This window comes from Spermophilus citellus (genome assembly GCF_964194105.1).
Source record: "Spermophilus citellus genome assembly, chromosome: 5".
Classification (NCBI taxonomy): domain Eukaryota; kingdom Metazoa; phylum Chordata; class Mammalia; order Rodentia; family Sciuridae; genus Spermophilus; species Spermophilus citellus.
This window is the reverse complement of record NC_138186.1, coordinates 149,592,380-149,608,755: the sequence shown is the minus strand read 5'-3', so window position 1 is coordinate 149,608,755 and position 16,376 is coordinate 149,592,380.

Genomic DNA, 16,376 nt, shown 5'->3' with positions numbered 1-16,376 from the left:
TTTTTTTTTCATTTTTTCTCTACTGGAAGCTAATTATGGCTAAACAAGTAGATTATGGGTGCCCACCTGACAAAGATTGGAGTTAGTGACGACTTTGTACTTTGTTCATTTGATAAACCAACTGCCACATCTCCCAGAATTCCTTTTTCTGAAATGTAAATTAGAACAGAACAACAACAACAACAACAAAAAATGTACACAATTTGGAGGGCAGAAGTAAAGGAGCAGTCATTATTCTGTGAAGGTCCTTCTGGTTAGAGGGAGTGAGAGACAGATATAGCTTGACTTTCTCTGTAATGCTGTGACCGGCTCCTTAACCTGATTATACTATTAGAATTGACGAACATTAACTCAAGCACACCACTAGGTAGAAAGGCAATGGGTCCATTACCCTCTGCCCAGCTTTTCCTCACATTGCATTAGAAGCTGCACATGTCTCATCTCAGGACTGGTTAGTGACTTTGAACCCCAGGTCCCCTGTATCAAACCCTTCTTTCCATTGCTTTTCTCTCATTCCTATAATAATTCTTTATTTAATAAAAATCATTGTAGTTGAGTTTCCTTAATTGAACCTAGATTGTTACAGCTCTCAAGCTGTTTTTAAAGACTTTGAACCACTCTGTGGAAGAGAATGGGTGTGTTATTATGTTATTACAATTTAATATCTCTCTAGACATTTAGAGCTTATCTAAAGTTTATTCTTAACCACTTATACTGATATATTTATTTGGCATAAGCCATCTGTTTCCCTGTAACTAATAAAGTAAAATTATATTTAGAAATACTACTTACTGACATTCTCTCTCTCTCTATCTATCTATCTATCTATCTATCTACACACACACATACATATAAGATGAAAAAAATATATATATATATAAAATTTGAATGTCTCCTCTAAAAATTATGTTAAAATTTGTCATTGTAACAGCATTAAAAGCATTAGCAGGGGGGCCTATAAGAAGTGATTAGGTCAAAAGGGTTTCACTCTTGTGAATGGATGAAGGCCATTATGGGTAAAGTGTGTTAGTCATAAAAAGGAAGACATTTGGCCTGATTTCCTCTCTTTGTCTCTCACTCTGCCCAATTATGAGGCAATGAAAAAACCCTCACTACTATATATAAAATTATTTGTATACTGTGTGAATCAATAATTTTTAAATATTTCCATCAAAGCAAGGGTTAAAACAATATTATTGATGTAACTTTTCTGTCTTTGCTGTTTTACTTTCACATATTAAAACTTATTTGCTGATAAATTCAAGTACTTGTTACATGTTGTATTTATTAGTAGTTGTTTGCATATGAAATGCAAACAACTACTAATAAAAAACATATTTGAAAGAACATAACACATCCAAAGATGATAGTTTACATCTTTTAGACTATTAACAACTGGAAATGTCACCTTCATGAAGTCACAGGTATTTCATAAAACTTGTCAATTCCCAGTAGGAGTCACAGGCTCATGAGGGCTGTCAGTGGAGTAATCTGGTAATACTTCATCAAATAAATATAGCCATTTATTATACTTTATTCAGCATCGTCTTGCTATGAAAAAAATACCTGAAAATAACAACTTAAAAGAGGACACTTTATTCTAGGCTCATAGTTTCAGAGATTCATTCCACTAAGTCCACTGCTCTGGGCTGAGGTGAGGCATAACATCATGGCAAAGGGTGTGACTGAGGAGAGCTCTTAGTTTATGGAAATCAGGATGGGGAGAGAGAGCAGCCAGGGACAACATATACAATCCCCAAAGGTCCACCCTTCATGACTTACTTCCTCCAGCTATATATCTGCCTACCATTACAACTCAGTAATCCATTGAAATTGTCAATCCATCAATGAATTAATCCACTGATTAGGTTACAGCTCTCATAATCTAATTAGACTCTGAACATTACTGCGTTGCCTCATGAGCTTTGGGGAAAACACCTCATATTTAAACCATAGCATGTTATAACACTGCAATTCTACTTTGGATTTTATATCTCAAAGGAAGTTTCACAGAGTCATATGCAAGGGCGGATGGGAAGACAGCATTATTTGTGGTAGTGGAATGTTGCAGACAAACTGGGTGTTTATTTCTTCAAATGTAGATAGGTATAATGTAATAAATCTGTATCAAGAGTACTATTCATATCACATTTATGCACACAAGATTGCACATACACATGCACACACATACACACACACATACACACCTACATAAGAAGACTAATAACACTTAAAGGGATGCTTGTGGGTGAAATAAGAAATTAATAAGATATATGACAGTGATATTTAAGAAAATTAAAAATGTACATTAAACAATTCAAAACATCATACCAATTAAAAATAGGTACTTTAAATGCATGAGATTGTTCAACTATAGAAGGAGGGAAACAGTAGCTAATGGTAACAAATAAGGGAAAGAAGAAAGGGAACATGAGGAGTCCAAAAATTTCAATCTGCTATGACCAGAAAAATGTCATTAAATCAACCTGTTATAGTTACCACCTTAATAATTTTTAAAAATGCTAAATATTTTTATTTAACAAATGATATGCCACCCAATTAGAAGGTTAGCTAGTAGGTACCAAATAATCACAACATTGATTTTTAAGAACTAATAAAGCCATAGTAGCATGTAGAGCTAACCAAAAAGAAATTGAAACAACAAATCAATTATTCTCCCTCCCCCAAAATTATGGTTTTGATTATTTTACTTGTGATGCAAATTCTCTCAATTTTAATCATACACAAACATTTCATAAATTAAGAAATATAATGTATATACATTAGAATAAAATACTAAGCCAACTTGTTGATTTGGGTAAATATAAAATGTCTTTAAAAATTAGCAAATTAAATACAGAGGCACTTAAGAAAATACACATATCAGGACCAAGTTGGATTTATCCCATTATGATGAGTTTAAATTGACATAAAATTAATTAAAGTCATTATTCTTTAATATGTACAATTCATACACATTAATTAAATGTACCTAAACACAATGAAGAGCATCTATGACAAACCTACATCTAACATCCTGCAAGTAAGTCAGTGACTAGAGTGATTTGCATCTCTGTGAATACAGTTTTGCTTTATGCAATTCTATTTGAACAAGTTGAATATTTAATTTTTTCCCCAGCCAGTCACATTTCTATCTGCAAATCCTAACCATATTTAAGTGGTACTGTGGCTTCAAAGAAATTATTAGTTCTGAACTAGTATGTTTTAAATGAGTCAACTTCTTTTTTAAGTTGTTTAGAATTTAATTGTGATGTAGTAGTTATAATAACAAATATTTGGTTTGTATAGACATATGTCCACCCTGATAAATAAGCATGATAATGGTCACACTCCCATGATAAAAACTAAATAAAATACATAATAGTTAAAAGGGATTTAAATTTCATATATACACTTTAAAAATATTATCAATTTGGGAATATAATTTCCTTTACCTTAAGTTATATTATGCAAAAAATAGTAAAGACAATATGTTAAATTGTGAAATGTTGAGAGAATTCCCTTTGTGATGAAGAAAAGACAAAGATGACTTCAATTCACACTTTTATTCAACACTATACTAAAAATTCTAAGCAATCACATAATGTAAGAATGATAAACATATGGCACAAATATTTTAAAGAAGAAAAGTTGTTATGTTATAATATTTAAAAACACAAATGTGTAGGAGTAAAGATAGTGTGTGATTGGTGTGAAGAAGAGCCATGACATAGTTACCTCAATTGTAACAGAGGCATCACTTCACATTAATGGAGAAAAGATAGCCTTCTCAGCTAAAAGGATTGGGGCAATTGTCTATTCATATAAAAGAGTAAAAAATGTCCTCTATTTCATACTAAACAATAAAATCAATGCCAAAAAATATTGTTTAGTGAATATAATATTCTGCAAGTTCAGTTACAAAACATATTAATGTGTACATAGTAGACAAATATTTTTAAATTAAAAGTAAGAATTTAAATTGTACTGAAATGGAGTACATTGACAAAAGAGGAAAAATTTGTAACATTTAAATTTGTAACTGTTCATCAAACACATCAGTAAGAAAGTAAAATAAAAGATATGGAGTACAACATATCAAAAACTATTTCATTTTTGCTATTGGCTATCACATTTGCCCTATCTAACCATCTACTACCTGTTTACCTATGTATTCTTATCTATATACTAATCATTTTTCTTAACAATTTGAATATAAATTGCATAGGTAATCCCATTATTCCTACACATTTAAGTGCATATTTCCTAAAAATGAAACATTGCTCTATATAACCATGTGATTTTTACAATTAGAGTTGATTTTTTGAAACCTAGAATTCTAAATGGCCTCCAAAATTTTCTGACCTTAGTGTACATTCACTGCCCACACTTATTCAATTAAACTCTAATCTACATACTGCTATGAAGGGGCTTTGCAGATGTAATTACAGTTCCAAACTAGCTGACCTAAAATAGGAAGATAATCCAGGTGGAACTGTCCTCATTACATAAGCTAGCAGTCAAAGAGAGGCTTAAAGTATGAGTAAAATTTGCACACAAAATGATGCTCCATAACTGTCTTTAAAGATGGAAGGTACCACATGGTAAGGAAAGCCACCATTCTCTAGGGGACTCTAGTCACTAGGAGAACAAGCACAGCCAGCAAGTAAATGGAGCATGAGTCCTACAACAGCAAAGAACTGAATTCCAATCTCAAGATTAGAATTGAATTTTCCCCCGAGCTTCTGCACAGAGACAGAGCTGAGCCACAACTTAGTTTCAGTCTTGCAGGATCCTGAGCAGAGAGCCAAGCCATTCTGTGCACATACTCTGGATATCCAAAACTGTGAGTGCATAAAGAGGTGTTGCTTTATGCTGCCAGTATATGGTGATATTTTACATAAAAAAGAGGAAAGAAAGACAATATATTCTTATCTTACTTACATATTTTAATCAAATATCAACAGAAGAAATTCTACTCTACAAAAATATTTTGCAATAAGTTGTTAAGGTTATTCAACAGTTTAGGCAGGCATTAGAATCAGCAGGAGGGTTTAATAAAACACCTAACAACACAAGAGACTCTGATTCAGTTAAATATTAGAAACTGCCAGAGTTTACATCTTTCTATTTGTTATGGTTTTGTTAGTGCATTATAATTATATAAAATATTGGAGTTCATTTTGATATAATCATAGATGAATGGAATATAATTTGCTCCACTTCATTCTCAAGTACTTCCTTATTCCCTCTTCTTCTTCCTCCTAGTTTTCCTCTACTCTAATGGCCTTCAATTTACTTATAGATTTTTATTTGGTGTTTTATAGATATACATAAACATGAAACTTATTGTGTTACATTCATGTATATACACAGCATAAGTTGGTCAGTTTCATTCCACCATTCCTCCATTTTCATATACTTCCTTCCTCATTTTTTCTCTACTCCATTGACCCATTCTATCTTCATGGAATTACCCCCACTTTTTCCCTTTTGCTTCAAACCCTTGAATTTATGAGCCTGGCTTATTTACCTTACGATGATGTTCTTTGCTCCCACTCATTTGCCCAAATGCCATCATTTAATTCTTCTGTATGGGTGAGTAAAACTCCATTGTGAATGTATACCAAATTCTCTTAATCCATTTATCTGTTGTGCATCTGAGCTGGTTCCATAACTTTGCTATTGTGTGATGGATGTGCTGCTATAAACACTGATGTTCCTGCATCACTATGGTATGCTGATTTCCGTACCTTTCAACAAAACCATAGGTAATGCCCAGTTTACTACTCAGGGAACCACACTTTGAGAAGCACTGCTCTTTAGTCTTCTTTAATATTCAAAGGTTCATGAGTCTTTCAATATCTCTCTTGTCCTGGGCAATTTTAAACACTACAGCACTCTCTTAATTGGGGTTTGTCTGATGTCTCCTTATATTTAGACTCAGATTGTTTATTTAATTAATTTTTCTGGCAGAGAGTGGCAGCAATAGCATAGCCATGAGTTAGGGTTTCTTCAGTTTGGCATATTGCTATCTATTATGTCTGTTTTTCTAAAACAGATTATGCTAATTTAGATCACATCCTGCCAGCTTATTTATTTATTTATTTTGTAAAAACTTTGCTATACTTTCTAGTTATTTGGTAGCAATATTATGAGATTCTATAACATACACTATTCCCCATAAAACATTTTTCATAGACTTTATCACAGAGCGATGATACCTAAATCAATAATCAATTATTAATATGTGTCAAGTGAAAGTTTTCTATACCATTATTTCTGCACATTTTCGGATAGAAGTATTGCATGGAAAACATTTTTCTCTGTATTTATTTATTTGTATCAATATAAATTCACACATTTCTATCATTCATATTATAATCTTTAACCTATTCTACACTATTAATATTGTAGAGTTAAATAGGTAGTATTAGTATTTTGCAATGTTCAAATTAATCAAGATTTTCCCAGTTTAAAACAGACTTGGAGTTCGACCTAATTTAACCCTTAAGGGAACTCCTATATTTTTGATTTTTCATCATTCTTTGAGCATTAAATTAGTTTCTAGTACAAGATACTCCAGTCTGCTCTTGTACTTTCTCTGTCCTAGCTCCCGTATCTCCTATTTTTTTTCCCAAAGATTATAATTCTTTTAGTGGGATGGTACTTAGAAACCAATATCTATGTTCTATGTGTGCTCATTTTATTTCCACTTTTGTGTTATAATTTTGAGGCCCTCTCAGAATACCAAGCTAGAAAATATATCTGTGTTTATGAATCTACATATAAAACTACTCCCTTTGACTTCAACATAACAACTACAAATCTTCTTGTTTTTGTATAATTTTACTATTCAAATGGTAAAAAGTATGGTTCTCAGATTTTGCTAAGCATATCATTCCCAGAACAAACAGAAAATAGTTTCAAGATTAAAATAACACCATGATTGAAAAATAAACATGCTTACTAAAGTTTAAAAAATTTAAGTTCTTATTCTCATCTATCATGTCTTTTGACAAAATATGTATATCATAGTTACTTGGGCTGGTTCTGCTTTCACACATGTAAAACACAGTTAGTTACCCCTGTTCATACTCTGTGTTGGAGATTTTCCTCTTTATCTTCTCTTTAATGTAAAATATAACATGGTTCTAATAATCAATGCGTTCTTGATCCCTTAGTCTTCATTCTCACCCCTAATTTCCTTTGTATTCCAGTCTACAATTTCTATGTTTCTCTTTGCAAAGTAAGTAGTTACATGTACATTTTAATATTGCCCATTTTCAAAATATTATAAATTTATAAATTTAGTATAGTAGAGGCCATTTCTGCAAATACATCAGCTTATAAAAATCTTCATAATTGTTTTTATATTTACACAATATGCCATTGAGAAAAATATACCTTAGTTTCTTCAAAGATTCTTCTGTGTACATATCTTTAAAGGTTTTAATTTTTGATATATTAAAACTGCAAATAATCCTCAACTGAATAAACTTGTGCAATCATTTCACTTCAGAATGTTCTTGCACTCCTAGAGGTTTTTTTGTGTGTTGTTTGTTTGTTTTTTTAGTACTAAGGAATGAACCCAAGGGGTGCTTCACAACACCTCAGTCCTTTTTATTTTATTTTATTTTATTTTATTTTGAGACAGGATCTTTGCTAAGTTGTTGAATCTGGCTTTGAACTTGTGATACTTGTGTCTCATCCTCCTGAGTCACTGGGATTAAAGGCATGTGCTACTGTGCCTGGCAGAGTTTTCTATATTTAAGCTCTACTGAAGCTACAGAATGTATATGGTTTCTTTTTGTTTTTGTTATTGATCTGTATTTTCTAAGGAATACTATTTAAGGAGATTTATATTTATGCAAGTAGCTCAGCTATGTTTAATTTTAAGACTTACGATGGTGTTATGAATGAATAAACTTTGGTAAAATAAATGTCCATCAAAAACTAAAACATATTAAAATAAAAAATGAAGTACATGAATTTCTACCATGTCTTCAATATACAACGGACATAATTTGATAATGGATTCGATATATACAATGAGATAAATTCAATGAGAAAAATCAATTACAGTTCTTCATTTTTATTCCATGAACTCAGTTTAAATTATTGTTTTGAGTGTATTTCTTGTATAAAAGATATGAAAAAAGGAGGATAAAATCCATGGCCTCATACCTGTTAGGTGGGTGCTGTACCCTGAGCTACATCCCTGGTCCCTGACTTAAACTACTGATGATGGAGATAATTGATGCAAACAGCATAGATGTATGTAAACACTGGAGGGTGGGCAATAAATCCAAAGCTAAACTGAACAGTGGGCAAAAATATTACAATTCAAATAATAGTGAATAGGTTTGACATCTGAAAAGTCTAAAAGCAGGATTATAGAGAAAAAGTATTCAGCTTGATTATTTAACTTCAGAATTTATGGTTAAGAGACCTGTATGTATTTCCCCTGCTTTGACCAAGGGATGACATCCAAGATTCAAACTGTGGCTTTCTGAGCAATATATCTTTGACCTTCAATCCTGATCTGTCATATCTTTAGTGTTTCATGGAAATGTCAAAAGCCGAATTCCTTCCAGAAGGCTAATTTACCAACAATCAATCATGAAGAAGTCAACACTTATCTTTAAGAAGTGTGCAACATAGTGGATCAGAAGGCATGATGTTACAATGAGGTAATAATTTTATTTTTAGCTTCAAAAGACTTGAGGAGGGTTGAACAAGTGGTAGAAAAGTAAAGAATGTCAGGAATGTGTATATATGTATAATTTTTAATTACACATATGTAAATACAAGCATAAAATATTTTTATGCAATATATAAATACATATATGTGTATGTAATACTTGCCTGACTTTTTAGTATTACCTCAGAAATTAAGGAATTGACTGAATCAGCAGGCCAAAATAAGGTTTTGTGTAATAGAATAAGCAAATAATAATAATAATAATAATAATAATAATAATAGTAGTAGTAGTAGTAGTTTTGGCAAATATGTCAAGTTGTCACTATTTTCAAATGGTTAAAAGGATGGAAGGAGATAAAGAGCTATGACCAAAGTCTATCTATGAAATTGAAAAAATATAGATGTTTAATATTCAACTGGGCACACACATTTTCACTTTCTAATTTATATTGTTTTTTTATTCGTCTTTTTGCTTCATTTATTTTAGATTGTCATCATTTTGTTAGTTTCCCAGCTTAAAACCATTGGTGTCTGTTACCTCTTCTCCTAATTCCTTATGTTATTCCTTTGAATATAAAAAGACCCTTTCTGGGTCTGTCTTTAATTTATATAATTTCTCCTGAGATAACATCAGGTGTACCGGCAAAGAGCCAACTGTGCAATTTCTGCAGAGCTCTGCAAATTATGTAAAGGCAGGGAAGGGTTAGATTTGTTAAATTTCCTTTAAAATCATGAGAATGTACTGAACTCTACAACGGAAATATAGACATCCTTAAAAAAATAAAAGTAAAAGTTTAAATAGGAAATTTTTGAGAAAAATTTTTTCAAAGACCACTTTTAAAATTTTTTAAAACTTAGTTTTTGTAATAAGACATATTGTATAAGAGAGAGATATGATGAATTTTAAATTAACAGTTTCAAATTTTACATTTTGACTCATGATACACTATTCTTAATAGTTATGCAGAAAGGAAACATTCTGATAATAAATGTGTAAAGTTTCCATTGTATTTCGACTCTTAATATATGGGTTTCTATCTTAATCATTATGCATTATTTCATCCTTATTTCTTCTCTTCTCCCATGGCTGTTCCTAAGCAACTGTTTTGTATATACTATGGAGCACTCCCCTCATGCATAGACACACTCCTCATTTGACCATCTTGCTATTTCAATCACACAAGGAAAACCATTATTACTTCAAACTAATGCCTCATGCATCATGTCATTGTTACTGCTGTTAAAGTTTTATACCATGGTTTAGTTGAACTTTGTAACATATAAACATCCTTGAGAGAGATAAATTTAAATGAAAGTTTCTGGGTGTATTATGGATGTAATTTTAGTTTGTTACTGAGAGCACAAGCTAATTGGTAAAAAAAAAAAAAAAAAAAAAAAAAAAAAGAAGAAGCAAAGGTTTAAAAAAACATTAGGTGCCTAAGGAATAAGGAGTATCACTTGGGAAGGAAAGAAAAGCACAGTAAAGAATCCAGGCAGGTCAAAAGACTGGTTTCCCCTACATTCAATTTTGGAGGCCTCAGAATATGGAAGAACTCAGTCATAGTATTTTTGGTGGCTGATCACTATCATAGATTTTAGTAACTGTTAGGGTCTGTAAACAAGTCGGGATGGCACCTTGCATTTTGCAGAGGGAGTGGTTTGTGAAGTAATGCCAGCGAGCCATTAAGTGAGGAGATTCCTTATTGGTTGACTGCTGTATCTAGTTTATGTTAATTACGATAAGCTGTGAGGAATGTATATATACCCCTCCTGTCCTACAATAAAAGGCTCCCACTCCTGCTGTATCAATGTACACAAGTTGCTCGTCACTCCCCAGCTATTTTGCCCAGCAAAGTAACTAAGGCATTCATTTCTATTTTATAATGCCTTTTCATAGAAATATTGCAAAATGAAAATACAAGTCTGGTAAACAGAAAGGTTGATCATCAAAAAGAAAACAGATTTAAGAGTTTGGAGAGATATAAATTTAAAGAAATTTCTATTGAGTAGTGATGGTCTACTTCACTGTTATACACAATGCACATCAAAAGAAACAGTGCTATCTTCTTTTACTAGATGAGCACAGAATTTTCCCTTAATTCCCATATAAAAATGATTCCCATTTATATGACACATCAAAAGTAGTCAAACTTTTGAAGAAGCAGAACAATGGCTGTCAAGAGCAAGAGGCCAGGCAAATAGTAGTTGCTTAGGAACAGATAACAATATTATTGTTCACTTAAAAGTTTGTAAAGAGTGTAGATCTCATGTTAAGTATTCTTCCTACAGTATAATACAGTAAATATATTTTTTTAAAAAAGGAGAAAATTCAATGTCTTTAGAGCAACTCTAATATTAAGTTCCTATATAAGTTAGAAATTACTATAATTCCAATATCTGAGTTAGTGATTAAAAACTCTATACAAAGTTCAACTCACTATATTATCCCATGCAATTAAATCCTTGTAAAGTATAATTTTGCATAGTCACCCTTGTCTATCTCCCTTTCCACATTAAATAAATACAATGTAAATATTGATTTTTAAAAAGAGACTAATGGATTAGAGGTTTAATTTATTTTCTTGAAATTGAAAAAAAATTGGATAAAGCTACTAAACATATTAAAAACTTTTGAAGTTCATAGACATCTTCTTAGATGTTCAGATATTGTGTAGGTTATAGTATGAGGTGCCCAATTCAGTCTCCAAATGAGAAAGGGTAAATTAAAGGAATAAGCAGATTGGTTCCTGAACCATATAATTAGACATAACCAATTTATAAATAAAGTCCTGACACTTTCCCATATATTCTGGAAATTTTTACTCCACATCATAAGTCCCTTGATAGCAGCTACTTTGTAGAATTAATCCTCACTTTAACTTTTTTCCCTGTGAAGGGTGTCCATTAGCCAAAGTCTGTATGCAGATGCATATCACATTTTCAATTCATTGAATTTGCACTTAGGAGATCTATGTCATAGATTGATTATCCCCATTCTATGTCATATTTGATGATTTCATGATGCCACGTAATGGTAAGAATGGATTAAGATAATGGATGCCAAATAACATGTATTTAAAAAGTCTCATTTACTTCAGAAATACACTAACCTTTCTAAAAACTGAAGTAATACAAGTTGCTGACTTAACAAGGGTTTTCGCTTTGGGAATAAAAATTTACCCAAAGAACAAGTGTTTGAAGTTTATTTGTTCTAAACCCAATTATAATCTGTGAAGTTTACTTTTAGGTCTCAATTTGTTGGATTAAGGAATATCTAGGGAACTAGTAAAGTATTATCTCTGGGTGTTTCTGTGAGGGTGTTTCCAGAGGTTGACATGTGAGTTGGTGAACTAGATGGGGAAGACTGCCATCCAATTATTTGGGAGCCTGGACAGAACAAAACAGCAGCAAAAAAAGGCCTTTTTCTCTTTCTCCTGTTGCTGTACTCCCTGCTTCTCCTCCCTTTAGACATCAGAACTCTCAGACATCCATTCAGCCTTTAGACTCCAGTACTTATACCAGAACCCTCCCAGCCAATGTCTCAGGCCTTTAGCTCTAGATTGAGAATTACACCATTGGCATCTCTGGTTCTGAGGCCTTGGTCTTGACCAAATGATGCTACTAGCATCTTCAGCTTCAGCTTCTGGAAATCTGTCCTGGGATTTCTCAACCTCCATGACTGTATGAATCAATGCCCCAGTGAATCCTCTTTTATTTATCTATCCAGCTACCAATATGTCTGTTCTATTGATTCTGTTTTTCTGGAGAACTTAATTAATACAACTTTACCTTGGATTGATTAACCAAACAAATATGAGATAATATGTACATAAATGTACAATTTGTTAGTCATTAATATATACTTTATATAGGTTCATAGTATATTCTACATAGTAATCCCTTGTTATTAATATAAGTTTAAAATGCCTCCCCTTCCTTATGGCTTGCCTTTGTCCTTATTCTTTTTACATAGATTTTAAAGGATATTATTTAATTAATTGCAATTAATTAATAGCTTATACTTTACAGAGTGCTTAATAAATCTTTGCTTGGGCTGGGGATGTGGCTCAGGTGGTAGTGTGCTCGCCTGGCATGCGTGCGGCCCGGGTTCGATCCTCAGCACCACATACCAACAAAGATGTTGTATCTGCCGAGAACTAAAAAATAAATATTAAAAAAAAATTCTCTCTCTCTCTCTCTCTCTCTCTCTCTCTCCTCTCTCACTCTCTCTTTAAAAAAAATAAAATAAATAAATAAATCTTTGCTTATAACATGTACACAGAATAATCTTTATGTATTTTGATTTAAATTTGTGCAGTTTTATTTTTCCAACCTAATTCCCTCACCATTCAAGTATGTAGTTTGATTTGGTAAAATGGAGTGAACACATCATTATTTTTTTAATTTTTCTTTTTTAGATGTAGAACACATTATTTTTAACCAAGAATTTATTTTAGTCATAAAGATATATTAGCTTTAATTTTATGTTTAATTTATTTTTATTGGTACATTATAATTTTACATAGTCATATACTTCATTATATCTTATTCTTATATGCATGTAATTTGATCAAATTATGCTTAGCAAGAAATATTTTAGTGGAAAACTAATTGTCCTAATATAATTTACTGAGTAATCTTAATTTTATTCTTTTGTAATGCTAACCCTATACATTTATTTTCCATCTATTTGTGATTCTATTTTGGTATTATTCTGCTTGAAAAAAAATTGTATTAAATGTTAAATCTATGAGAGTTTGATTAGAGACACAAAACTACTAGAAGTGATATGGGGAAAAAGATATGTTTTCAAGTGTCAGTAAATTTTTCTGCAATAATTAAAATGTTCTGTGTTGTCAAATAATGCAGACAATGGTTAGATATATTTTTTGAGCACTATTAACATGGTTAGTGGGACTAAGGAACTTAATTTTAAATTAAATTAAGTTTATTTGAATTTAGAAAATCCTACTTGGCTAATGGTACTACAGAACAGAGAACAATGCTAGACAACAGGGAATTGTGGGGGCTGGTGAAAGGTCCGTAAAAGGCTGCTGAGTTGGCACCTGGGGTGGCCCCAATAACACTGCAGGACCACAGGGCTGTTAGTTGGGAGGAACCATAGCAGTGGAGAACTGGGAGGACATCTGGAACTGATGAGACAAACTGGAATTCTAGAGCTGCTAACTCCAGTATATGAAAAATGTGAGGAAGGACTGTCCACAGCATTCTGGCCCAGGGCTGGAGAAGCTGCAGCTCTGGTGGGAACTGAAGGAGGGAGATCCATATCCTGTGTCCTTCAGATACCCAGTGCTCTACAGTTACCTTCAGAGCACAGAGGCTGCTACTTCATTTTGACCTTCCACACTGAGAAAAATCCTGTTTTTCCAACCATATTTTAGAAGTACATAGGGAAGGGATTCTAAGAGCTGTCATTTTGATTTACCTCTATGGACAGTTCATAACACCTATGCAGGATAAGTCACATTCCCCTTGGTTACTTGTCCTTTTTCTTTTCAGCCCCATAAATTTTGTTTAAACAAAATTGTCTCTTTCCACAAAAGTTTTAATGAAATTACAATGGAAGTGGTTTCAGACTTGAAAATATATTTTCATTTATTTGCACTTTTCAATAAAATTTTAGAATTTTCTTAAGATCTGTGATTGCTTTTACTAACTTTTCCACAATACTATAAATTTTTATTATTATTGTATATAGGATATTTTCAGAAAGCATCTTAGAAATAATTGAAGCTGATGTTTAACAATACTCTTCATTTTTTCTTATTTAATTTAGCTATATTATTGTATTTTCTCATAAAACCTTATAAATAGATGTGTTGAGTTTTCTCTGTTGATAGTTACATTATCTAAGAATAACAATAATTTTTATCTTTACCATAATTTATCTTTATCATGTTTTACTATATTATCATTTGTTTGGTTAATAAAAATCAGATAAGTACAATTCCATTTCTGTATTATCCTGCTTCATAGGTCTTTTTAGAAATCCTTGAGTCAATGCCATGCTATTTTATTTAAGATGGTTTTAGAGTTTGATTTCATACCTAGAATGGCAAGATCTTCTTTGCTCTTTTTATTCCTTCATCTTTTACAAGAATGAATTAGTTAATCTGGACTATTTATTTTCTTAAACATCTTGTAAATTTCCACAAAATTATAAAAGCAGTTGGAATTTGAAATTGGTTTACTTTTAACTCATTTAAATTTGGAGGTATTTAATATCTTTTAATTTCATATATTCAATTTATCAACATTCAGTATATGCTAATGTTTTAGAATATGTAATATTTGTAAACACTGTGGTAACAGCCTGTTTCTTGGTTTTCCTCATGAATTTTGCTGAATTTTTAGAAATTCTTGATTTTTATTTCTATGCTTTCTCTCCTTTCTTGATAATTTTCATTAGATCAAAAATCTTTAAAGATTTAAATTTAAGCTACATAAACTATCTATTGCACATTCATTTTCGATCTCACTAATACATACTTTTTTATTTTGACTTTTTCCTTCTTATATTTTCTGAAATATAAGAAAATTTTTTTAACTTATGAAGATGTTAGTTCTTTAAGAATCAGTTTTCATTTTTTTCTCAAATATTCATTAAAGTCATAAATATTCCTCATAAAACAACTTTTTTGAATCTCATAAATTTTGATGTGTAGTAATTCACTATGATTAATCCAAACAATTATTATTCCCACTTTGATTTCATTATGATATATGGCTTATCTATAAGCATATTTCTTAATTTCTAAATTATGACTTTTTGGGTTATCTCTTTGTTTTTGATTTATGGCTTAATATCTTGTGCCCATAAAACATACTCTAAAATTTCTCTATTATAATTAATTAAGTCATACTTTGTTGTGAAGCAAGCAGTCAATTTCTTTAAATTTGAACAATCTAAACTATCAAGTACCTTCTTTTTTGTGCATGCACAATGTTTCAAATATATTGAGTCAAATTTATCAATTATCATTTAAATTTGTCATATTCTTGTTGAATTTTTTGGTCTAATCTATTAGCATATACATGTACCTATCAGTTTTCTAAATATCTGTTTTCAAACTATTTGAAGATAGTCAGAAGGATCATAGATTTTAGAATGTTTATATATTCATGGTAAAAGAATATTTTATTATTATGATGTGTTTCTTTTTTATATATGTCTCTGCGTGTGCATGTGTTTATTCTAATAGCCATTATCTTCTAATGTACATATTAGTTTAATTTGAAATTCATGTAATTATTCATATATTTAAGTTGAAATCTATTCATCTCAATATTTGCTTTTTATTTGTTCCACATACTTTATTTTCCTTTTTTTTCCCTCATATTATTTAGGGTTTATGTAAGTGTGTGTGTGTGTGAGTGTGTGTGTGTGTGTAATTAATTATGTTTCCCTTCTGTTATACTAGAAATTTTTTACCCTTTCATTATTGTTTTAGTGTTTAACCAAGAGATTACTACACACCTTCTTAAATAACTCCCTGTATAACACTGAGAGTGCATTAGGCTCATTCCTGGGCAAAGTAACAACATAGCAGAACTTATGCCACTTTCTCACAACTTACATGCCATCACAAATTTATATTTAATTTAGTATATACTTTAAATAAGACATAATTTTTGCATATATAATTCTATA